The sequence below is a fragment of the Diceros bicornis genome, chromosome 39, assembly GCF_020826845.1.
Source record: "Diceros bicornis minor isolate mBicDic1 chromosome 39, mDicBic1.mat.cur, whole genome shotgun sequence".
In the NCBI taxonomy this organism is placed as follows: Eukaryota; Metazoa; Chordata; class Mammalia; order Perissodactyla; family Rhinocerotidae; genus Diceros; species Diceros bicornis.
In genome coordinates, this window is record NC_080778.1 from 14,240,544 (window position 1) to 14,267,403 (window position 26,860).

General features: G+C 43.6%; 1 protein-coding gene across 3 annotated transcripts in view; it reads right to left on the reverse strand.

Moving 5' to 3' along the window:
* The window catches only part of TIAM2 (TIAM Rac1 associated GEF 2), a 226,953-nt gene extending 200,431 nt beyond the window's left edge, over positions 1-26,522 (reverse strand). For all 3 annotated transcript variants that reach the window (XM_058534100.1, XM_058534101.1, XM_058534099.1), the window contains exon 1: positions 26,469-26,522. The gene's annotated coding sequence lies outside the window, so the exon portion shown is untranslated. The remainder of the gene's footprint in view (positions 1-26,468) is intronic.
* Positions 26,523-26,860: the final 338 nt, after the last annotated feature.

The window sequence follows — 26,860 nt, forward strand, 5'->3', positions numbered from 1 at the left end:
CAAGATACAGACAGCATCTATAGCTGAGATTCCCACCCGGCTCAGAGTTTCCTCCAAAGTCCATTTCCTGAAGTGGTCGTAAGTGAATCCAAGTCAAATTCAGACAACTTGAACAAAGAGGAAAGGACTGCAGCTTTCAAAATAAAGTAAATTCATTTGCCAGGAAAAAAAACAGAATGAAAACTGGGTTCCTCCTTCTCTCTCAATGCCCTAGTTTGAAAAACCACTTTTTCAAAACGGAAGCCAGAAAGGAGGAAACCTAAGATGGATATGAAAAGGAATTCACTTTGTGCACATCCACAGCTGCAAAGCCAAAGCCAAACCCCGAACGTGACACAAGCAAGCCCCCGTGATGCTTTACCAAAGGCCATCATCAGTCCTGACATCCACTAACAGGAGCCTATACTTAAGTAATAGCCATACTCTAACTTCAGTAAGCCTTAACTTCTCATAGCTCAAGGGATTTGACAACAATAGACGTTGCGTTGCTTCTGCAAGATTGCCCCAGGCAATTTCCCTACAAGGTGAGAGCTGTACCAACACAACTCAGGCGTCCTGGTTGTTTATGAGTCTCTCGCTGGCGTTAAATCCATCAGAGATGATGCAAATGAGCTCCCCAAGAACTGAACAGACACACGTGTCCACACAGCATGTCCAGCGCTGGAATCACTTTTAAATACGGTAAGCCGTCTACAACTATTGGTAGAGAGCTCAGCACCTCTGTACCTTCCTCCTTGTTTTATTTCATTTCTATTTTCTTCTCAAATGATTTTGCAGAAAATTACCAAGCTTGGAGAGCTACATCAAGACCATCGAGTTCATTTTCCTAAGTTCCTTTGGATCGACCAGACAACAGGGGAACGAAGTAAAAGGAAGAGTTATCAAGTGGGACTCTGCCGATTCTACTAGCTGCTCCTTACACTGACAGCTAAACAATCCTGAGCACCTTTGGGGGAAGCCATGGCAAGGGGTGGGAGATCAGAGATGGGTCTTCATCTGAACCATCTTTGCCAACTCCTGCAGCTCACACAGTACTGATGTGTGTGTTGCGTGATGAACAAATGAATGACCAGACTGCGCTGTAAGAGTGGGGAGACTTGAATTTTCATCCTTTTTTGACCGTGACAAGTTATATGACAAGATACATGGTCAAGTCACTTAACTTATCAGAAACTGTTTCCTTACCTTTTTTTATACCATAGTAGTTGTTTGGTGTTGTTGTTTGGTTTTTCTTTGTAGGGAAAGATTCGCCCTGAGGTAACATCTGTTGCCAATCTTCCTCTTTTTTATTTTTCTCCTCCTCAAAGCCCCACTGCGTGGTTGTATATCCTAGTTGCAAACCGTTCTAGTTCTTTTATGTGAGCCGCCGCCACAGCATGGCAACAGATGGACAGGTGGTGTGGTTCTGCCACAGGGAAGTGAACCCGGGCTGCCAAAGTAGAGCACACCTAACTTTAATCACTAGGCCATCAGGGCTGGCTCTCCTTATCTATTTAAATGAGGCAATTGGATGGATGATATCAAAGGATTCTCATAGTTCTTAGATCCCATAAATTTTCATTATTTTAAGTCTGGTTATACAACCACTTCACACCTATTAGGATAGCTACTATTGTGAACGAAACTGAGACCCCTCTCCCTGGTCTAACAGGTGAATCTAGCAAGTAAGCTCAATAGGCGTCAAGTCAGTACAGAAATTCATGCTGTTCTGTGAAGCAGCCATGCATGTTCATAAGCAAGTGTTAGAACAACCTTGCAACCCCTCGTCTCATTCTAAAGACACCAGCACGATGGATCAGCAACAGCAAGAGATAAAGGGCACCTGGCTCTCACATTTCCCAGCTAAATTTCTTAGAGACTGAGGGAAAAGGTGATGAGGCTGGTCCTTGCCTTCCTCTACACATAGGTAACACCAACATTACAAGCCGTGTCTGACATATACCAAAAGTTCTTGTTATCCTTGAAGCATATGACTATGAGATGTGTAAGCCCTTTCCTGCACAGACACTGCTTTGTTAAAAGGTATATAAACTGTACTCATGGGCTGGCCCCACGGCACAGAGGTTAAGTCCAGTGCTCTCCACTTCAGCAGCCCAGGATCGTGGGTTTGGATCCTGGGCGTGGACCTACACCACTGGTCAAGCCACACTGGCGGCGACCCACATACAAAAAAAAATAGAGGAATATTGGCACAGATGTTAGCTCAGAGTGAATTTTCCTCACCAAACAAACAAACAAACAAAAAACAACCATACTCAGATCTGTAGACCTCAGAGCAGTTCCTCAGAATACTCTGTTGGACTGTTTCCCAGGATTTGACTTTCTCACCTTGATTATCAAGTAAGCTCTTTTAATTAACCTTTACCTAGACTCTTTATTTCAGTTGACATTATTAAAAAAAAACAAAACAGAAAATAAGAAGTGTTGGTGAGATTGTAAAGAAACTGGAACCCTAGTATGTCAATTATATTTCAATAAAAAAAGAAAAGAAATTGGAACCCTTGTGCACCATTGGTGGGAATGTAAAATGGTATAGCCACTGTGGAAAATACGGTGATTCCTCAAAAAATTAAAAATAGAATTACCATATGATCCAGCAATTCCACTTCCGGGTATATATCCAAAAGAAATGAAAGCACTGCCTCGAAGAGATATGTACACCCGTGTTCTCAGCAGCATCAATCACAACAGCCAAAGGTGAAAAAATCCAGGTGTCCATGTATGGATGAAGGAATAAACAAGATGTGGCATATATACACAATGGAATATTATCCAGCCTTAAAAAGGAAGGAAATTCTGACACATGTTACAACACGGATGAATCTTGAGGATATCACGCTAAGTGAAATGAGCCAGTCACAAAAAGACAAATACTGTATGATTATACTTAAATGAGGTACCTAGAGTAATCAAATTCACAGAGACAGAAAGTAGAATGGTGGTTATCAGCAGCTAGAGGGAAGGAGGAATGGGGAGTTACTGTCTAACGGGTACAGAGTTTCAGCTTTGTAAAATGAAATGAGTTCTGGAGATGGATGGTGGTGACGGTTGCACAACAATGTGAACGTGCTTAACACCAGTGAACTGTGCACCTCATAATGGCTTAAATGGGAAATTTTATGTTATGTATACTTTGCCACAATTAAATTTTTAAGTTAAAAAAAATGATGATGCTCATGGTACATAAATTATACCTCAATATGCCTGATTTTAAAATAAAAATATTTTCAAAAGTTACCTTGGCAGTTAGCCTTTCATTCTTCAAACCAACAAATATTTATCAGTCACCCACTGATCTGCAGCTGATTTCCATGGCTTCTTCAGAGCTCCTCTGGCAGGGACAGGGAACACCCTTGCACTCCCACTCTTTGGAAAGTGTCAAGGAAGGTGAGGAGTTTGAGCAAGGCTGCACAGCTGGAAGTAGTGTAGCCAGCAAGGAGGACCGAATGGCCTCCAGGGCCATGTTCGCTGCCTTTCCTAATCTGCCCCCTCACTCTGCACATGAGGAAGCAGAGCTTCAGAAAGGTCAAGTAACTTCCCCGAGACCACACAGCTGGCCAGCAGGCTCCATGGGCAAGAAGTCAGGTCAACCGGCTATCAGTCTAGTGTTCTTTCCAACACACCACAAAAAACCATATTTGGGGAGAAAAGGTACCTCTGAGGTCCCAGTGGAATTTCCAAGTCCACCTCCACCATTTTCCACCTTCTCCCCATAAGAGACTTTCATTTAATCATTCATTTTTAAAATTTAACTTCATTTACTTAATTTTTCATTTCATTTCATTTGTGATTTCATTTTATCATTCATTCAATAAATCATAAGAAATTAATTTTTCTTTAAAAAATATCCTCTGGACACACGTTCTCCCTTACAGCCACCCATTCATTATTCAGTTAGCAGATATTTATTAATCGCCTACTAACTGGGATGCCATTAAGATGTGTTTCTTCAAGGGTTCTCCTAAGCAGAGATGGAGGGATCCTCAACACTGCCACTATTTGGAATTATCACAAAGCAATCAAACAAAAATACCATCAGAACATCACCAAGGGCCAAAATGCATGGTACCATCAATAAGTTTTCCAGTGGTCAAGAGAAGAAACACCATGTAAATTCACTGTCAGCTTTCACTCATGGTCTCAACATTCTAAACAAAATTCCCCAGGTCTAGAAGGGACCTGGCATGTATTGAACATTTACTGAGCACAGGACCAGGGCTTCTCCTCAAAGCGCTCTTGTAAGTATCAGTATCTCAATTACAAACAAGGACGCTAAGGTGCAAAGAATTACATAACTTGCCCAAGGTCAAACAGCAAAAAAAAAAAGATCATTCTAGATCCAATTCAGGTCTGGCCAATTTCAAATATCATACTTGCCCTAGGATTCAGTGACACCTGAGAAATAGAAAACAGTATTATATGGCTAATTTGAATTTTGAAGTGCATTTTGCTAAGACCAGAGGAGATGCAAATATATCATCCATTTATTCATTCAACAAACATTTGAGCTCCTGTCAGGGACAGAACCCAGTACTAGAGACATTGCCAGAAGCCAAGAAAAAACTACACATATTTTATCAGTCTTGCTTTCCAGGGGATTACAATCTGGTAAAGGCAATGTCAATCTTATCTTCTGGAAAGGGAGATAAGAAATACTTGCAAGCAGATTTCACTAAAGATACAAGCCTGTGACATTCCCAACATAAGCTAGAATAAATGAGAAGACGCAAGACAATATGTGTGTCACAGACAAGAGAAGAGAGACTAATGTCGCCCTTGAAACAAAGATAAGATATGGATAAGAGGATGAGAACTGGGAAGGCATCCAGCAGAGAGAAGCCACACTAACAAAGGACCAGAGCAGTGCTACCTAATAGGAATAAGACGTGAGTCACATATGTAATTTAAATTTTCTAGTAATTATGTTGAAAAAAGTTAAAAAAAGGTGAAATTAATTTTAATATATTTTAACCCAACAGACCCAAAACATTACCATTTTAACATGTAAACAACATAAAAAATTATTAATGAGGTCGTTCGTTTTCTCACGCTGAGTTTTTAAACCTGGTGTGTGTTTTGCACTTCCAGCACATCTCAGGTACACGGGCCACTTGTGGCTAGTGGCTACTGACCTGGACACACAGGTCTACAGGCAAAATGGCTAGGAGTGTTTTTTTTTTCAGGGGCGATGACTAAACTAATTAGGCCAAACCAGAGGTTTCAGGAGAAATCCTAAAGAGAGAGCTTTAAAAGCCAGGCTGAGGGCTGGCCCCATGGCATAGCGATTAGGTTCGTGGCACTCCACTTCAGCAGCCCAGGGTTCATAGGTTTGGAACCTGGGCGCGGACCTACACCACTCATCAGCCATGCTGTGGCAGTGACCCACATACAAAACAGAGCAAGACAGGCCCGGATGTTAGCTCAGGGTGAGTCTCCCTCGCCGAAAAAGAGAAAAACGTCAGGCTGAGTTTGGAGTTCGTCTGTGCAGGGACAAAAGACATCAGTGATGTTCTAGGACAGATAATATGAAGTAAGGTCTTGTATCAAACCCTGAAGCCACTGCTCCAGCCCCAAGATCTCAGACTCTCAGAGACTGCAACTCCCCAGTCCCATTCCATCCGCCTGCCCATCTCCCCCATTGGGCCCGTCCCTCAGCCCTTTCCCAGAGGCCCTTCTGACCTCCCTGGTCTCTCTCCATCATTTTCATGAAGACGTCATTACAAGCTAAAGCTCCTCACCCCCTTAATTTTCATGGATAAGCCTTATTAGTTTCCACTGGAAGTAAATGCCAAAGTCCATCTTTCCACCCCTGCTCCTGGACTGGCCAGTCCCCTGCAGATGCCTTTAAGTGTTACTGAATGGGGGGTGGGGGGGAGACTAGGAATTCTAGTTCTCTACCTTTACCAGCCCTCTCTGCAGCTTCCCACTCTTTCCTGACACGTTATTAATTCTCTAACATCCCCTACAGAGGCTGTTCCAAAATTTTTGCATCTACCTATGTACCCAAAGACACCCTAAAGCCCCATAGTACTCAGGCAAAAGTTCTGCCTTTCGTATTATTTTAAAAACACTATCCCCGGGGCAGGCCTGGTGGCACAGTGCTTAAGTTCTTGCACTCCAATTCAGGGGCCCAGATTCGCGGGTTCGGATCCCAGGCACGGACCTACACCACTCACCAAGCCAAGCTGTGGTGGCGACCCACATACAAAATAGAGGAAGATTGGCAGAGATGTTAGCTCAGGGATAATCTTCCTCACCAAAAAAAAAACAATCTTTCTGACTCTTCAGCTGGCCTGCCTGCCTGCCTCAGAAGACGTGTTCTCACCACCCAGGCCACTCACCTGTGCTCCTCTGAGACCCAGCTGGAAGACGCGTCTACCCCTCTGGGCATCTTCATTCAGCCTCTCCATTTCCAATGTGTATTTCCCTCCTGCACGTCCTAGCTCACCCATATTTCCCCTGCATTGAACAAGCCTTTCCTCGGCCCTGTCACTCTCTCAAACCGCCATTTCATTTTTCTTTTTTGCCACCAAAGATTTTCTCTCAAAATCTCTTTAAAGAAAAATCATTATCTCTACTTTGTCATCACTCCTGACAGCAAGACATGGGGCTTCCTTTCCCAATTGCTCCCTGAAAGGTGTCCAATCCAACGGCCTCTTCTCATTCATTTGCAACCAACACAGAAAAGTTACAAGGAAGAAACTAAAATATCAGTTACATCTCCATACCCTGAGATGCTCACCCGCAACATTCTAGTGACGTCCTTCCCCTAGCTGTTTATGCACACGTACGCACAGAAGGAATTTTCCATGATGTTTTACCTTAGGCATTTTGTAAGCAGTCTTTTTTTATTTACCTCCCGCCCACCTCCTCTCATAGCACCAGCCTCTCTCCTCCCAAGCAGCATTAACATATATATAAGATGGTTTTTTTATCATTTTATGTATACTCTACAAAACCAAGCTCATATTACACGAGATTCTTTGCCTCTTCTTTTCTCATGGGACTCCTTCCAAGTCAAATGGTACAGAAACCCAAGGCATGGCTGGCTGTGCCACATTTCATCCAACCATTCCCCTGTTGAAAGCATCCACTCTGTTTCCAGTTCTTCGCCATTACAAACAATGCTGCAATAGATTTTCTTGTATAAACAAATGACACACAGCTGCTTTTATTTCTGTGGGATGGAGGCCCAGGGGAGGAATTGCTGGGTCAAAGGCTATGTGCATTTTACATCTTAATAGACTCAGCCAGCACTCTTTCCACAGTGGCTATTCCCACCAGCAACGCTGGAAGACTGCCTTTTGCCAGCATTCCTGCCAGCAGGAGGTATTGTCACTTTCCAAACTGTTGCCAGTCTCACAATCTGATACACATAAAGTTTAAAAACCCTCCCTCATCTCCCACGCGCTGCTTCATGGCATTTGGGAAATTAATTGCCTCCTCTGACAGCCTTTTCTGAGCCACCTTCTCTGTCTCCTAAGTCTGATTTTACCTCCCAAACGAAGCAGATAACAAGGCTGTGCCCCTGGCCTTTCCTCCTCTCTCTGCGTGCTCTTCTTTGACAGTGTCATTCTTTCACAGGGTTTTAAGTCGTCACCTCTAGGAGCTGAATCCTAACCTATATATCCAGCCAGGACCTCTCTCTTGAGCTCCAGATTTCTAACTGCTCATGGGACATTTCTCACAGAGCCTGCTGACACCCCAGAAAGCAGTCAGATCAAACCCAAACTCCCCTCGACTTGCTCCGAACCTATCCCTCCCCCAGAGCACTCAGCAGCAGCAGCTCTATCACAGGTGCTCAGGCTCGACCATCCAGTGCCGTATTTGTCTCTTCCCTACACTGTGCCTCCATCTCCAGGCAGTTCCAGGGTCAGGGCAGTTCTTCATCCTCTCCTGTCCGTCAGGTGCAGACTCCCCTCACAGGTCACCAGGACTCCTGCAGCAGCCCAGCGTGCACCCCCAGCTCCAGCACACACCCCCCGACCCTGCCGGTCCAACCCCCCAACACCTCCCCAGTTGCAGATCAATTTGAGCCCAAACATCCTAACCACACTTTCAAGATCCTCCAAGCTCTCTTCCAATCGATCTTTCCAGCCTTGCGACAAACAACCTCCTCATACTCCAAACTCTACATGAGCACGTCAGCCTGCTGTAGCCTCGAGGAGATTCTTTTCTGATAGGAGAAGAATTTGTGGCGAAGGAACAGAAAAGATAAACAGATGCTTACTGGAATTCCCTCTACAGCTCTGGCGCTGCCGAGGAAATGCCTTTCTTTCTTTGCTTTGAATAGGAAAAATACTTGGTAGAAGAAAATGGATAAGTCAATGAACCATATATAATATAAACTGACAAGAAACTACAATAAGTTGTCTGTATATACTCCACAATGGCCAAAAACTAAAGACATAAGAACAGGAAAACCATCCACCACGGTCAAAAGCATCCTACATTTATACTAACAGCAGAGAATCATTTCACAATCACATCTGTCTCATGATAGTTTCATAAATCAGATATTCCTAAATGGCTGGCATTAAAATGCAGCAAGAGAGACTTGTTACATTAGAATAGAAAAAATCAGTAGCATGAACTAAACAAAACTTACTACATAAAACTGGGAGACAAAACTCAAAAACTATTTGGCATAATACTTCATCTTTAAACTAGTCATTTGAAAAAGAAACAACAAAAATGACTACTTAATAAACATTTCCGTGTGGCCAATGAGTTGAACTTTGTCCTGAATAATTGAGGAAAGATAATAAAGAAATGAGAGATAAACTCAATGACTTCAAAGAGTACAAATATTGGCTAGAGAGATAAAATATATATCAATGAAATGAGATAAGGAATGAAGAAATATATTTTCAAGGGCAAAGTCAATACAAATGAAATATGAATATGAATAGCAGGAGATTAGTCAAAATAGATTTTCTGCACTGTGGTACATGGAAAAGGTCCCCACATTCTTTTTTTTTTTTTTTTTTCCCCCCCAAAGCCCCAGTAGATAGTTGTATGTCATAGTTGCACATCCTTCTAGTTGCTGTATGTGGGACGCGGTTTCAGCATGGCCGGAGAAGTGGTGCGTCGGTGCGCGCCCGGGATCCGAACCCGGGCCGCCAGCATCGGAGTGTGAGCACTTAACCGCTAAGCCACGAGGCCAGCCCGGTCCCCACATTCTTTGCGTCAAAGCAAACAGAATAATGATCTGCTCCATCTAAGTTGTATTAAAAAAAAAAGCCCACCTAACAGTATCTAACAGTTTACCTAACAGTAAAAGCCCACCTATCTTAAATGTTTTCTAGCCAAGCAATAATGATTCAAATCCAAGTCTCACTCATACTTACTTAGCACTTTGGAAAGACTCTGTGAGCACTGCTCCACAGACTGGGACTCCAGCCTCTTCTGATGGGAACTGTCAACAATCCATCACCCATGCTAATGGCGGGATGCGGTGTCACAGATAATTTAAACAGCTGTCAGAGCTGAGCGGCTCTTCAGAATTCCATATGGCTTGTAAAACGCACATGTGCTCTACACTCTGTGCCCTCTCAAGAAAGAACCAGGAGGAAGAATATGAAGTCAGATAAACTGGGATCCGATCCCAGGGCTATGCCTCAATATCCTCACCTACAGTGTGGATTTCCAACATCCCTTTCATGTAGTAGAGGGGAGCATTCATTTAAAAAGCTATGTGGAAGTACCTAGCCGGTGCCTGACACACAAAGACATTCAGTGAATGTTAGTGGCCATGCCTTTCTTCTCTTCTCCTGAGTGCCTCAACCTCTCAGAGCATGCCATCTCGAAAATACAGAGCTCTCTAAAGCAAAAGAGACAAAACTCTATGCCAAACAGGGAATTTACAGACAATCAAACACATAAATAAACAGAGAAGTACTTTATTTTCTGCTTTCTGCATTACCTATGGCACACTCCTTCAGTAGCACAGACGATCTGAACTAGCTACTGACCTCAAACCCCAGCTGCTCCGCAGGCACCATGAGAGGCATCTGATGCTCAGGGAAAACATGGGGCCTCCAGCCCAGGGCAGAGGCGGCAACAAAGTGTGGGGAGCAAGAAAAGAAGCAAGAGAAAACTCAGGAGCCGAAGCATGCTGTCCACACTAACCAGATGGCAGAAGCTGGGCAAGTCACTTCTCTTACCTCTGTCCTCTGAAGTGAGTCTGGACTAACTTTAAGGTCTCTCCTGGTATTGTGTGTGTGTGTGTGTGTGTGTGTGTGTGTGTGTGCGCGCGTGTGTGCGCGTGTGAGGAAGATCAGCCCTGAGCTAACACCTAATGCCAATCTTCCTCTTTTTGCTGAGGAAGACCGGCCCTGGGCTAACATCCGTGCCCATCTTCCTCTACTTTATATATGGGGTGCCCGCCACAGCATGGCTTGATGAGCGGTGTGTCAGTGCACGCCTGGGATCCGAACCTGAGAACCCCGGGCTGCCAAAGTGGAATGCACGCACTTAACCGCTGTGCCACAGGGCCTGTCCCTCTCCTGGTATTTTATGCTTCAAATAGATCAGGAACTGCAAATGCTGTGGTGTAAGATTGTGTGTGTGTGTGTGTGTGTGTGTGTGTGTGTGATGCCACCACAACAGCATGGCTTGATGAGCGGTATGTAGGTCTGCGCCCGGGATCCGAAGCTGTGGACTCTGAGCCACCAAAGCAGAGTGCTCAAATTTAACCACTATGCCACCAGGCTGGCCCCCGCAGTGTAAGATTTTAAGGTGAGGTGTATATGCGCATGCGTGTGTGAAGTATTTCTGTAATAGCATCCCATTTAATTCTGTAAAATATCATTATGTACATTTATAGAATCGTGACTTTTTTGTGTGTGTGTGAGGAAGATCAGCCCTGAGCTAACATCCGTGCCAATCCTCCTCTTTTTGCTGAGGAAGACCGGCCCTGAGCTAACATCCGTGCCCATCTTCCTCCACTTTACGTGAGACGCCGCCACATCATGGCCTGACAAGCGGTGGGTCAGTGCGCGACGGATCCGAACTCGGGCCACCAGGAGCAGAGCGTGCGCACTTAACCGCTACGCCACGGGGCCGGCCCCTATAGAATCAAGACTTAAAGGGGTTTGGTGAGTGGGTTTGCTTTTGTTTTTAACACACCCCCGCCCCCGCCAGCACAGAGGTAGAAAAAATGCTTTTTGTAAGACTACATTCAATCAAAAGAGGGAAAAAAACAAAATAAGGATTATCTTTCTCTTCCTACTCTGTGAATTTCCTTTTTCTCAGAAAACTCTCATAGTCAAGTACATTTGAGAAATGTGGCCCCAAGGTGAAGCGGTCATAAAATGAAACAGGACGATGTGGAGGGAAGCGGGGTAGAGAGAATCAGGACGGGAACATAAAATGTTTGTAATAAACTGGCCAGAAAGAAAGATGATCTCTTTGAATTTGTGGGCTCTACTCAAACACTATATGTTATTTATTAACTACTCCTTTTTTTCTTTCTATAAAGAAATGCAGTACCGTATCAGCTTTGATATATTTACAATACTTCTCTTGGAGAAAGTCCCGAGTCTACATGTGGTTTTAAAAGAAGGCTCTTCCTGCGTGGAAGCTATCTCAAAAAGCCAAAACACACATTCAGAAAAGCTGAGCCTCTCGTTAACATTTTCCAAGCACACAGTAGCTATGCACCATTTGGTACCCACCAGAATCCCTCCAAAAGTATCAAGAGGCTGCCAACTTCTCTATGCATTTGCAAGAACAATCCTGGAGAAGTGTCTGTCTGCAGAAGAATTCCATTTTTACTGGTATGCCCATCAAAAGTTTACTGTTTTCCCAGGGAGAGAGTTCACTGGTTTTAGTGACTTGGCCAAATATCAAAATAGCTGTAATTAAACGGATTTCTCAGAGCCAGATAAGGTATAAAAACTAGGATGATCCCAAAGGAACTAAAATTATGCTCAGCACATGTTTAAAATATACACTAGCTATAAGGCAAAGCATTGTCAAGCACATCTCTGAGGAGAAAATTAGATCAACATGACCAAAGAAGTATACACTGAGACAAGCCGTTTCACAGTTCAGTACTGAGAGTGACTAATTGTCTACGTTGTTCAAAATAAATATTTCACACCCAATTATTTTAATACAAGAAAAATCTGAGAAGCCACATAATCTCAGTTCAGTTCGTTTGAATTATAAGTTGAGCCACTCATAATGCAGCAGCTGTAGGGTCAGGTCCACGGGGGAGAGCTCCTAATTCAAAAGATAAGACACAGACTGAATGATCACCTGTGGGAAAGTTTCCTAACCAATGTCAATTCCAGAACAACGCTCCCACCCTAACGACAATTACATCTTACAAACTGAGTGGCTACCTGAAATATCTGAGGAATTATTTTTTATGTCATGGAGCACTCACCCAACATGAACAAGGCCTGGAAAGAACTGCTCCTAAAGGTAATTAATTTTTAATCTGCTTCCCAGGCTTAAGAAAATGAACAACCTGTTGATTTATGTATATAGCATTATCTCCCAGATCCCCTAGCACTGAGTGAAGAGAAACTTCACCCAAAACAAAGCTGGTCACCTGTGATTCAAAGGATATGTCTATAACATTGTAAAAGATCTGTTATAATAACACAATTGTAAAACTTGAAAGGTGGCCATGGGACGCCCAGGAGTATATGGCACAGGCTTATACAAACCGTGGGCATTATCCTCACACATATTTTCAGTCACTTAGCATGAACATTAGCGTCCGCATACAGTGTGGAGGGTAGATAAAGCAGCACCGGTTTCCATATGCTTAAGAGCAAAGCAAACATCTGTTCACTTCCAGGAGCATCAGATACCATGTCTGGTACACGAGCTCATGGAACTCTCAGGGACCTCGGCACAGCCCACTGCCCCCAAGAGTTCATCACTTCCCATCGCTGGGTGATGCACAAAATTCGCTCTCAGAGCTCAGTCTTGTCTTTGCTTCAGTCTACCAAACTTTTTCAAAAAATATTTTACTGCTTTCCCCCTCCCCCTCCCCCTCCCACCCCCCATTTTAAAATTCATTCTTGAAGGAGAGGCGGGAAGGAGTAACGAAAGGCAGCAGCACAGACATAAATATTCTAGAAAAGCTCCTCAGGTGATTAAGAAGAACCCTCTCCCCAGACGGAGAACCTCTGCTTTAGCTAGGGCTCGGACCTGTTCTGTGTGTCCTTCAGACATAGTCCAGGATACTGTCTGTCTATCTATGCACCCACCCATCCGCTGCAGGAATATCCATCTATCTACCTGTATCTATATATATATATCCATAGGTATCAAAATATATATCCATTTATATATATAAAACTCTCTCTATATAGATATATCCTTATATAGAGATAAATAGATCCATATATATATGGATATATATCCATATACATTATATATACATATATATGTAAGATATACTTTGCCTTGTAACTTAGTATACCCATATGTGATGATTAATTTTGTCAACTTGGAGGGTGTTTGGGGATGAGATTAACATTTAAACCAGTGAACTTGAGTATGTATGTCTCAGTATGAGTCTTGGTCAAAAAAAAGTCAGAAAGTTACTGTAATAAAAAAAAAAATGTCTATTCCTAGAATTCAAAAAAATTTTTTAAAATTTTAAAAAAAACCTGACCCACTAAACTGCTGTCACTACCTGTAGCTCACAGTTTGAAAAACACTGTTTTATTCAAAAGGCTGCATACTATATACAACGTTGTGCACCTGGATTTCTTCACTTAGTAAGACCACAGAGATTGTTCTGTATTTACAGATATTGAGTTTGTTTCTATTTAGATGTTTTCTTATAAGGAGAGTAAGAGTGAAAATAAGGATTTCAAAAAACCCAGAACAGAGAATCATTGAGTACCAAAGTCAGGTTTAAACTAATTCACAATTTCCCCTAAGGCTGACTTGAGGGCTTCCATCAAGTGGTTGACAAAAGGAACCAAGAGCGGTGGGCAGACGTCCTCTTTCGACATTTGGGACTTATATGATCTTTCATTCCTTTTATTGAGACACTGGTACTGTGGCTCTCCCTCTTACCCATTTTCCAGCAAAGATTCCAGTAAAGATTAGGAAATTCAATTTCAGGCTTGACAATGAGACTTACGAGAACAGGTTAAATTATTTCATTCAATTACACACACCTGCTGAGTGCCAAGGCAGAAAGGCACATCACTGTTACCCAAATCGCCCCCACCCCCCATTTCCCTTCTTACTAGAATTTCCCTATTTCTACCTGAAATGAGCTATAAATCTTTTACGTGACCATGAAAGTCTCAAACTCATCTACTTCCTATCTATTCACATATCCTAAACACAATTCCTTATATTAAAAAGCACAACGTTCAAGTTAAGTCTCCTGGTCAGATTCTTGCAACTCTTTAAGGAACAGTCTACAGTTTCATGAGTAACAGAATCATAGAGAAAGCTACAAATGCAAGAGGCCTTAGAAATCATCTCTTCCACCGGATTCGTTACTACATGAGATTATTCAGAGGCACCTAGGGACTTCCCCCGTCTCCACCCCAGGGAAGGAAGAAAGAGGAAAGGACAGAGCAATCCTTTCATCCTCTACCCCTGCTGTAATTGACATAATTCCAGTGTCTCTCTTGTATTTTGGAGTTTCATACAGACGTAGTTTGGAATAAAAGGCTCCTCTGATTTCAAAGGTTTGAAAACCACTAATATTGTACCATTTCACAGGCAAGAAAACAGAGACCCTGAGAAGCTGAATGGTGTCCATGGATCTACATCTACGTCCCCATTCAGTGCCAACCAGCACTGAACCCCCAGGGCAGCAGTTCTCCAAATGGGGTCCTGGATCAACAGAAGCAGCATCCTCTGGAAACTTCTCAGAAACGAACATTCTCAGGCACATCCCAGCTCTACTGAGTCAGAAACTGTGGGGCTGGGCCCAGCGATCTGTGTTTGAACAAGCCCGCCAGGTGATTCTGATGCCCTAAAGTTTGAGAACCTCTGTTCTGGAACAAGCCCCACTGTTCTTCCCATTTGTCTCTTCCTCTTCCTATTCTAATTCCACTTCCTACTGTAGTACCCATGAAGCAACTGTCCCCAAAATATTGAACCTAACTAGAGACTCATCCACTGAAAAAGTCAAGATATAAGGTATTCAAATACTAGACTGTCAGTGACCAACGATACCAAAAAAAGGCACCAAGGAGACAAAGTAACACAACATGGGAAGATTATTAAACTATGAGCTCCCTCCAGGAAAAGCTAGTTCGAGTACCTGAAAATAAGGAGGAACATAACCATTTCTCACCCCCAGCCGGAAGTGATTAATTTCACCATCCTTCACATTTTGTGAGGTTTGAGGGATGTATCAGTCATCCACATGACCGAAATTGCTGACCTGCAAAATAAACACATAAGAGGCTCTATGCTGTTAGTTGTAAGCCACATCTCAATTTCATGCTCTTTTAACAGATTTCAAGAATGCCAAATGAGAAATTACAAGATGAAGCCTGAACATCTAAAACTGTGACACATTACTGTGAGCATCAACCTATTTGAACCCACTCCTCATTTTTCCCTTTATGAAGTAAAATCTTTTAAACTAGTCCCAGTAAGCATTCATTAGATGAACTTTCATCTTGAAAAGTCAATATATACTAAAATGGAGAGGCTTGCGTGGGGAAGGCATGACATGAGAGAGAAGCTTTTGGCTAATCTCCTAAACTGAATACTGTGAATAGCATGACTGGCTCACAAAGAACATAATCATTGCCGTAGCCTCTGCTCATTTATTTGCTTAAGATTTATTAGTATAAAGAGCTGCACTGCAATGACGATGATTTGATAGGTAAAGCCTTCCTCATCTGAGTAACGGCCCCCTACCCCCATCCCACACAAGCTCCTACACGTTTGCATACACTTGCGAAAGCCTGTGTCATAATTCAATAACAAAGACACAAGACTTGAAAACCAGACTACAGACCACAATTTAAGGGTTATTTCTATTTGACTGCATAGTAAGCTTCCTTTTCTTGGCCTTTCCACTGTCATCACAAGGCTGTAGGTACCTGCCCTTACAATTGAGGGTGCACTGGGGAGCACAGCACACTGCCTTACAAAAAAAATCATTCGTAGCCCCCAAACTACCATCTTTATGGACATATTACTAAACTATTCCATTAGTTTGGATATAACCAAAAACAAAACGTATTTTGAATTTCATAGACATCTGCTTTATAACTATTTTGCTTATGATTAATATAGGTTGATAGACGTTGAAGATGTCAGTTGTTTCTTCTTAAAACAATTATTAACAAAAGCATCCTAGTTATTTATAACATAAGGGCAGGACAAAGCTATGTTTCCTCTTACACAAAATAAAGGGGTGAACTAGATTGGTTCTAGGATTCTATTCAGCTCAAATAATGTATACAGTATCCTCAAACCCCCTACTTACACTTAATTAGGAAAAGGCCTATTTATCTTAGTGCAATTGACAGAATCTGCTTTAACCAAAATAAGTTTCAGTTGTAGGCTCAAGTTGTAGATTCTGTGTAAGGTTGCACACTCCTTTGGGCAGGCTGCTAATACACAAGCTAAGTAGTTGTTATTGCCTTTGCTAATTCCAAAAACTCAGAGGTTCAGTTACCATTGCATAGAAAATCTAAAACATTTCCTGGCTTTTTGGTGCAGTCCTCATAACGAGTCCTTCTAATTTTTAAGCACTAGAGAAAAAAGTCTAGAGTAAAGAACTCTGGGATGTTCTTTACTAGCCTAACTTTGCTTGCCATCACTTTCTTATGATGGAGGAAGTAAAGCGGGTCATTTAACTTTCTTGAAAACATCAAGCTTCTCTTCTGAAAGATGGGTTCATTCAATAATTTCTAAAGTGTTATTCTGGGCTGGCCCTGTGGCATAGTGGCTAAGTTCACACACTCTGCTTTGGTGGCCTGGGGTTCGCAGGTTCAGATCCCAGATGTGGACCTACACACCACTCATCAAGCCGTGCTGTGGCAGCACCCCACATACCAAATAGAGGAAGATTAGCACAGATGTTAGCTCAGGGACAATCTTCCTAAAGCAAAAAGAGGAAGATTGGCAACACACGTTAGCTCAGGGCCAATCTTCCTCACCAAAAAAATTAAAAAAAAAAAACTCAGTAAATTGTTATTGTTCTAAAATGCTTACTAATATCTAATAACTATTAAAATAACATAGCATTATTTGGGACCACATCACTTTGAATATACACATGTGAATAAAAATTCTTATCTAAGTATCACTATTATTTACATGTTTTTTTAAAGTTTGTCATATCTTCAACTGCACACAGAAATATAAACGTACTTTTACATTTTGAAATTATTCAAGAATTTTAATGCACTCTATAAATGTTTAAAGGTTTTCCTGTAGACAACAGAAAAATTACATGATGTGTTTTTATTGTTGATAATAAAATATGTGTGCCCATTCATTTTCACAAGTACCCATTTATTGATTTGCTGAACATTCCAAGCATTAGCTGCCAACTCTGTACATGCCATTTGAGTTTTAGTGAATTTTCTAACTAATGAGATTTATCAAGCAATCAAAATTTAGCTTCCGTGACAGACAGGTTTTCAGAAAATGCCACATTGCAATGACATTCTCTTCCCAACACACACCAAGACTCCAGCTATGTCAACCATCCTTCTGGACTCAATTTCCTCACATATTTAGACTAATGGCCAAGGTAGAATTTATTATTACAGTCAGATTTGGTGACACCTCTAAATTTTTAAAGACAGGTAATTTTAAAATTCCAATTACAGAGAAAGCTGAAACAGAACCGAGCAAAATGCTGCTTGTTGGTATTTCTTAGGAAACTTAATTGAAGGGATAGAAAGGCTTCTTCATGAATAGTTATTACAAACTAGATGTTTCTAAGTAGGTTGAAATTATCCCTACTAGTTTTCACTATTAATATGCTTATAATTAATATATTTAACAAAGCTTTTCTTTAGAGACCAGATGTTGCTTTTTAAAAAGAGTTTCAGTCAAACCACAAATCATGAATCAGTCTGAAATAAGGAAATCTGTACTGCATTTACATGAGGGTAACCTACAAATCTCTTACTCATCTCTGGCAAATTAAGTAACATGGTCAGGTCCTCACAATCCCATACGAGCCACTTCAGATGGGCATCACACCGGGGGAAGACCTGGGAAAAGAGATCTGGGTTCAGGTCTGCACCCTCCCTCTCTAAGCTGAGTGTCCTCAGCAGCAAGTCTCACCTAAAGGGCAGAGTTTCCCAAAATATGATCAGACATGAGCAACACCCAGCACGCTTGATAAAATGCACCCTGGACCTCTAGAATCATCTTCTCAGAGTGAGTTCCAGGAATCTGCATTTTAACAGAATCTCAAAGTGATATTTATGCAAACTTAAGTTTGAGAGCTCCCATCGCTGGCTTTAGCTTCTCTACCTGTTAAGAGAAGGTAACAAGACTTGACCATTATCTCTAATCCCCCTCTGGCTCATCTTCACAACCTGTCATATTAAGACTCAGCAATGCCATCATTTTACCAACATTCTCATAGTAGCTTTACCTTGGATCCAATGTGGCTACTTTGTTCTACATATATTGTACATGGCTACTTTGTTTACATAAATTCCATGCGACTACTTTGTTTACATATATCCTATATGGCTACTCTGGTGACATATATTCTATGTTGCTACTGTTTACATATATTCTGCGTGGCTACTCTGTTTACATATATTCTATACCTTCCAGGCTCTCCATATCTCCACCTTCACTATCTCCATTAAAGCATTGATCTTATTTCAGTTTCTTCCTTGGCCATTCTTCTAGTTCAATACTAAATTCCCCATTCCAGAGGCCCTGAATTCACCATATCCACAGCTCCCAAGATCACAGATAGCAACCTCCTAGCAATGTCTAATTACTCCATCTGGATTTACCAAGACCCAACACGCTCAGCCGCTCTGCCCTCCTTCCTAGTGTTGGGTGATGGTTGCCTGCTATCTAGTCATGTTCAAATGCCGGTGTGCATAACAGCACATAACAGATACATTACTTTTAAATGTTTATAAGTTTTTTCTTTTGCTTTCTTATACTCTATTGCTACACAGAATCATTGAGTTTCATAGCTGAAAGGATCCTTAAAAATCATTTAGTCCAATGTGACTCCCGTGCCCACCAAAGTTACAAATTAAGAAATGGAAACCCAGAGAGAATGTCATGTTTTGTTCAAGATCACACAGCTATTTTTTGACAAAACTACTCAAAACTCAGGGCTTTTCAATCTACCCAAAACCCAGAGTTCCAGACTTCTTTTCAGTATGGAAGGCTGACTGCCTGGATTATTACCTCTGACTGCATAAATACTGAGAACAATTTAACCAAATATATATATAAATATCTTTTAAATACCTTGTTGTTTATCAGAATGGAGAAAAGTGAAGGCACTTACCAGAGTTACAGGTGACCCAAAACATCACAAATAGCAAACTTTATGGAAGGATCACTTTTATATAGTACATAAGGAATCCAGCTGGGAAAGGGGGAAGGACGCAGACACATATGCAACAACCACTGTGCAGGAAATGCAGCCATTTAGAAGATGGACTCCAAGAGGGGTGAAGACAGTGTTACTTTTCAAGAGAAAAGAGATTCTCTGAAAGATCAGGGAGAGCTTCAGAAGGATGACATTTGAGATGAGCCTGGAGGGCTGAGGAAACCAGTGCCCTCCACTTATAACAACAAAATTCCAACATAGAAGAAGAAGGAAAGTGACCAGCGACCAGAGGTTGGATGTGTGGATCCATAATGAATGGATTCAACCCGTGAGATTTCTGATTTCCTTTTAAATCTTGTGTAAAATGAAGTTACTTGCCAACATGATACGCAGCGCACTTCCCAACAAGAAGCTCAACAGACAGTTGTCAAGGGAGACTTATTCCAGATAACTATGGTTTCATAGAATATTTAGGATAATCCAGAGGGAAAGTTCAAAATGGACAAGTTAAATGGGAAAATATTTTGGTTTCTGATTCGGCAGATGTTCCTCAAGGCTTCACACAGTAGGTACTGATCCCAGAAGTTTCTGATGCCACCAACACAAATAACTTAATTCATTTTAATGTAGTCCAGAAGTGTCCTGCCTCAGTTTCTGTTAGTGTGTATAAACGCCCTCTTTTGAAAGTGCAATAAATCCTTTTTAAACCAGCCTCATAGGTTATCCAGAGTGGTGAGGGTAAGTATGATTATTATTCTGCTAACCACCACTTCAGCCTGAGGAGGAAAGTTAATGAGAAGGATTTGATGCCTCAGCTACCAGAAGACAGGGGGAGTCATTAGAGAACAATTTTATTTTCTCCCTGAGGAATCTATGGCCCTCAAATATTTAGGTGACTTGCCAAATGACTACAAGGTATATTCCACACCAGACTCTAGATCTATTAATACCCAGTATAATGACACTGCTGCTTACGATTCCACACTTAGGAAAGACAGAAACTTATTTTTTAGCACTTTATGATTGATAAAGTCCATTTAAAGAGTCAAATATTTGGCAAAGGGTCACTCAACTTCACAATCATGATATTACCTTTAAAAACAATTTCAATTAACACTTCACGCATTCTATCAACCACCATTTAAGAGCATCCACTAACGCACCACACTGGGCCTGGGAGGAATACAAAAATAAAATAAGCCAAGTCCTCCCTGCGTGATGGAGAAATCACCCACAACTAGATATCAGATGATGAATGCAACAGCTGATACAGACCATGCACAAACAAAGCGTCTGGAAGCACAAGAAAGAGTGATTCAGGCTCAGAGGGGAGGCTTCGCTGAGTCTCAATGGACGATGAGGAGGAGTTGGCCAAACAGAGAAGAACCGTGAAAGGGAATGACAGAGGAAACACGTGCGAAGGAATGGAAAAATGAAGGCGGATGGCTGTACTTCGCCACCCCAACCCAGCTCCATCCTGCCGAACATCCTTATTGCACATAATTTGAGATAGCAGAATCACATACTGCTATCTCAAGGGAGGGAGGGAGAGAAGGAAGAAGGAGGGAGAGGTGGGAGGGAGGAAGGAATAGCTAACACTTCTTGAACTCCTTCATTGTGGCAGGCTTAATTCTAAGCAAATTACGCTAATTAATTCCTTAATTTCACAATTCTCGCAAAAATCTTCTATGAGGAAAACACTGTTGTCACCCTCCATTTACAGATGAAAATCTTGAGGCATAGAATGCTCTTTACTAGATAAAAAACCATTTTGATTTTTAAAATAATAATATAATATTGCACTAAAACCCGTCACTTTATTTTTAAGATGCTGGGAATCCTTCCCTTTTACCAGTTTCAGAGAAGATTTGCAAGTTTATTTACTATGCCATTTCCCAAACTACTAATGACAAGAGAATCTCCAAAATTCTACTTTTACATCCTGCTCCCAATGCAAAGGAATCAGTTAGTAATGGGAACTCTTGAAGAATCACATCCAAGAGACACATTCAGAAATCTAACCCTGAATTTAAGAGAAACCTTGTAATCCCACACCAGGCAAACACAACGAAAGCTGCAGCCGAGATTGTGTTACTCAATCTACAAACCTCATAAATGGAAACAAAGCAGACCAGTTTCCAGCTGGATGGATGCCTGTGGAGGAGCGGGCTGGATCCCAGGCCAGAGGGAGTCCAAGGTGGGAAACACATCACACACTCCTGGCGGGGAACGTTCTCGGGGCACCAGCCTATGTCTACTGGCCTTAGTCTGTGGGAGGGCTTCAGACTGAGCACTTCTTGTTCTCTCTTAAAATTAAGCACAACTAACTCATAAAAATAAAAGCTTCCCAATTCTGCATTGTTTTTATTAAAATCTTTGATTCATTTGCAATGATAGACATGCTAACAGTTGGGACAGGACGGAAGAGAGGGAAGAACACGAAATGAGGCAGACCTGGGTCAGATCCAGCTGTGCGACTTCGTAACTGTATGAACTTGGGTAAGAGGCCTCCACACGTCCCCAGCCTTCTCCTTCTGTGTTGCTCAGAGCAGTGAACATCCTTAACCGGATATAATCCCCTCTGTCCTCCACTTTTCTCACTCGCCAAGTCCATTCCACCTAAATCTTTCCCCTCGTCTGTCCTCACTACCCTATTGCTGCTGCCTTTGAGCATCTGCGCTGTTACAATTGATCATCTTTCTGCCAGTCTTTTTTGCCTAAATCCACTCACCACAATCTAAAGAGGGGCTGATCTAAAATGCAAATCACTCCTCTGCCTAAAACTAAAGTGACTGACATTTGTGTCACTTAACGTCACTCGCCCTTCCTCTCTACTTGAAGTAAGTTCTTACTGAAGTTCAGATTAAAGGTACTTAATACATCACAGGGGCTCACTAAACACCTGCTCAATGTCAAGGGGCAGCCGTGTAGGCTTCAGTCTCTTCCTCATTGCACAAAAGCCCTGCTGCTCTCTTCAGAGGAACAGTCCGGACGACGTATACACGGAGCCCAGCACAGTGCCTGGCAGGCACCTCCTGCCACCGATTCTGACTCTCATCTTGCTACTGTTCAGTGCTCCAAAGTCTGCAAGGTGCTTTCGCGCATGTGAGCACATTCGATCCTTCTAACAACCCTGAGACTCAGGAGGTCACATGAAGAAACTGAGGCTGGTGATGTTGAAGGCTGGCAGAATCAAGGCTAGTTTTTGGACAGACCTACTAACTCCAAATCCTGAGTGTTTATACTATGTCTTTCTGTCAGGAGTTCTGGCTTCTTTTATAGAAAACAATTCCTACTCACCTCTTCCATCAAGTTTATCCAATAATTTTTTGTTTTTGCAGGGGAAGAGTCGCCCTAAGCTAACATCTGCTGTGAATCTTCCTCCCGTTTCTTCCTCCCTCCAACCTCCCCCCGGAGCCCCAGTACAGAGTTGTGTATAGTTGTAAGTTCTCCCGGTTCTTTGATGTGAGCCGCCGCCATAGCATGGCCACCGACAGACGAGTGGTGTGGTTCCACACCTGGGAACCAAACCTGAGCCACCGAAGCAGAGCACACCAAACTCTAACCACTAGGCCACCAGCGCTGGCTCTCCAATACTTTTTATTGCATTAAGGAATACAAACACATAGACCAGATTCCACTATAATGGACCCCAAGGGACTTTGGCTTGTGCTTTATCATAAATTACTCTAAATAAGTAAGCTATCAACTCGCTCATTCACTCATTCCTTCATTCAGCAAATATTTATCACAAGACTGCTTTGCACAGGGCATTGTATTAGGTGCTGGGAATCTTCCCTTTCCCCCCAGATACTGAAATTAGTCTATACCTTGGAGGTTTCCCAACAGAAGCCAACGACATAAGATATAGAAGGCTGTTCTCATAAGTACTTGAATAAAAAGGTGAATGAACTAAGAGCCAGGAAATCTGAGAGCTCACCCTGGTCACGCCCCTACATAAGCTCTGTGACCTTGGACAAGTCCCTGGTACTAAGTTTCTTACCCACAAAAGGGAAAATTGGCCCATATTATCTTTAAAGTGATTCTATGCTATGAATTCTAGAGATTCCAGGATTCCTTACAACTGGCAAGTACTTTTGACATTTACAAGTATATGATTTTTATACCACAATTTTAGAAATTTTTGTGAGATGATCCATACATTGATTGTAGCTTGAAAAATATTTCCAGATTGCCCCACGCCTTGTTAGAAGTTTTTAACTACATACAAATTGGGAGCATTTATAAGAATCTTGCAGCCAACTGAGCTTGCAAATTGCCCTGACATGAAAACTGCATTTTTCACGTGTAAATTGTGATCTGAAATGCTAATCTCACTGGAGAACCGAAATAAATCAGACTCAAAGCCTTCTTTTCTCACTTTCTTGTTTAATTCTGGAACATGTCACTTTAGGGTGACTTAAATTCTTGTATATGAAACAGCACTTCAATCCAATTTATTAGTACATGTTAATGTGAGCAAAGTTCTCTACGGCCTTACTTTCAAGATTCCTGCACCCTTATCTCTCTCAGCAAATCGTGATTAGACGTGTAAACCTCAGTGCCTTGAAACGCAGCCACTAAGGAGGCCCACCACGTGTTAGCACACATCTCTGATGCCCACCTGTGCATTCACACTCCCAGATTCTTCCCTGTGATCAAGTAGAAGACATTCATCTAAGGATCACTTGAACAGCCAGACATAAGCTGGAGCAACTGAAACACATTCCTATATATCCACTTCTACGTGAAATCTGCCCCCAAACTCTTGCTTCTTTCTAGAATTCTGTAGAAACGATCTTTTCTTTTCCCACTCAATCAAGGAACCTTAACTGAGTTCCTGCTCTGTCAGTCTCTGTGATGGGTGCTGAGCACAGTAGTGGGGAGGGGCTGAAGCAGGATTGCCACTAGCGCATACTGTGCCTTGGGGTGAATTACAAAAGGTGCCCCCTTCCAGTGGAGAGGAGTGCGCCAGGGTCTTGGCAAGTGGAGTAAAAATTGGATTTCAGCCTCCATTTGCCCATTGGACAGGATGACCTTGTGCAGTGAACAACTTGCACAACTGTACAAGATGACATGTCCAGATACGTAAAAAAAAAAAAAAAAAGTTTTCTAGTAGAAGCATTGACTCCTAGAAAAGAAAGAGCTTAACTGCTTAGAGATAATGAGAAGGAAAGCCTTCTGGAGAAGGCATTTGACTGACACATGAAAGATGTGTGGGTAATCAACAGATGGACAAGTGCAGTAAGAACAGTGTAAGCAGAATGTTCCTTCATTCCGGATAGGAGTCTGGAAACGACAACTTGGAAGTAGCTTGATGGGTCTGGCAGTGTGTGTGTACGTGCATATGTGTAAGGGAGGAGGGGAGAGGAGGCCTGAGAAATAGTAGATGAGACTGGACAGGGAGGCAGGGACCAGACTCTGGAGCATCTTCTAGGGCGTGTTCAGGTGTTGAAACCTGATGCTGAGATCGTTAGGGGCCTGTTTTGCCACTGCAAATAATAAACTCTTTTTCAGTTACACCTTGCCATATTTTTCACATTTGCCAATCACAAAAATCTCTGATACCCTAAAGCAACAAGTCTTTCCCTATAAGCTGAGCGAGTAAAATGTAAGACAAGTTTGCTTTTAGACCTGCACCAGCTTCAATCCTACATTTTTAGAACACAAAACCCATAAAGCATGTCAGGAAATATTTTTAATATTTTAATATTTCTAACATTTAACAAGCTCTATTGGTGATGCTCAAATGATAAGCCCAGTAGCTGACACTTTTTATTCAGAGCCTAGGCCTGAAATATTTATGGCATATGGTCTGCACCTGCGAGGAACTTGGAAGATTTATTTTAAAAACTTTTAGAGACGTTCCGGCTGAAATCTTGAAATCCTGAAAATAATTATGTCAGCGGCGTTTGAGGAACAGGAGGTAGAATGGGTGAATAATCGTCAGAAGAGGACCCCCAGACCTTCACCACATAGTGGATAAAGATCTTATCACGACCCAAGGCCTCCTAGAAGATTACAAGTTCACCAGGCAGCCTCTTGCAGGGCCGCGGCGGAGGAAATGCAGGAAAACCTCTCCAGGAATGGAATTACCTTCAGGGCCAAGCAGCCTCTCCCCTCTCCTTCTCCCCCTAATTAAATCAAGTTACCCTATGTTGCTATTTAAAAAGTAAGAAGAGGCATGGAAGCTTAAGTTTCACCGCTTCTTAAAGATACTTAAAGATACACTACCCCGTGCAATCTTACTCCCGCACCTTTAAAGGCGACGGCTGTCAGCAGTCAATTGGGGGAAGAATGGACTCTTTTCACCCTAAACTGCTTTTGGTAAATATGATCCATTTGGGACACAATGTGTCGGCTTTCCCAGAAACTTGGCACCTCGGCCCCCCTTCCCTCCCCCGAAGCCGGCCCGTCGGGGACGGTCGGGGGACGGCGGTGGCGGGACTTCTCCCCCGTCCCCGATGCCCGAGCGCTGCGCAGGGGCCGCCCGGGGCTGAAAGGGCAGCCGCCGACGCGCCATGTGCGCTCCGGCCCCGGCCCCGGCCCCGCTCCCGGCATCACGACCGCGCGGCCCTGGGCGCGGACCTGCTTACCCGGGAGGCCAGGGCTGGGCAGGGCTGGGGGCGACCAGGGCACCGCGTGGCAGGCTGTTCTGGAAGTGTTTCCCCGCCCGGCCAGGCTGCGCGGGAGAAAATGGACGCGCTGGGGCGCTGCCACCCTGCGCGGGGCTCGTGCCCGGCTCTGCGCTCCGGAGCCGCGCCCCCCGGCTCGGCTCCCGGGGAAGCGGGAGGAGGGCCCGGGAACGAAGCGCAGAGGAGGTGGCCCGGGGGCCGGGCCCGCCCGCGGGGAGGCCGCCGCCGCGGGAGCCGCGCGCTCCGAGCGCCCCGGGCCGGCACCGCGCCGGGGAGGGGAGGGGGAGCGGGGCTCGCCCTGCGCCGCCCGCCCCGCCGCCGCTTACCTCGGGTGGAGCGTCGGGCACTGCGCACGGGCCGCCCCGCCGGCCGCACGGCCCTTGCCGCCCCGCCCGCCGCGCCCCCAGCGCGGGGACGCGGGGCGGCGCCCGGGGCGAGTTGGAGAAGTTGCCGGGGTCACGCAGTCCTCCTGGGGCGCGGGCTGGGAGCCGCCGCGGCCACGGCTGTCCCTGCGCTGCGCGCAGCGCCTGTGGCGCCCGGAGCGGCCGCGCCTTCCTCCGGGGCCGCTCGGCCCGCCTCCCTCCCCGCCCCCGCCGCCCAGCCCACCCCGTCGCTCCCACCCCTCCCCATCCCCCGCGCCGGTGCCCCGCCGCCCGCAGCCGGGCTGGCCCGCGCTCCTGCGCGCTGCTCCCACCGTCCCCTCCTGCGCTTTCTGTGG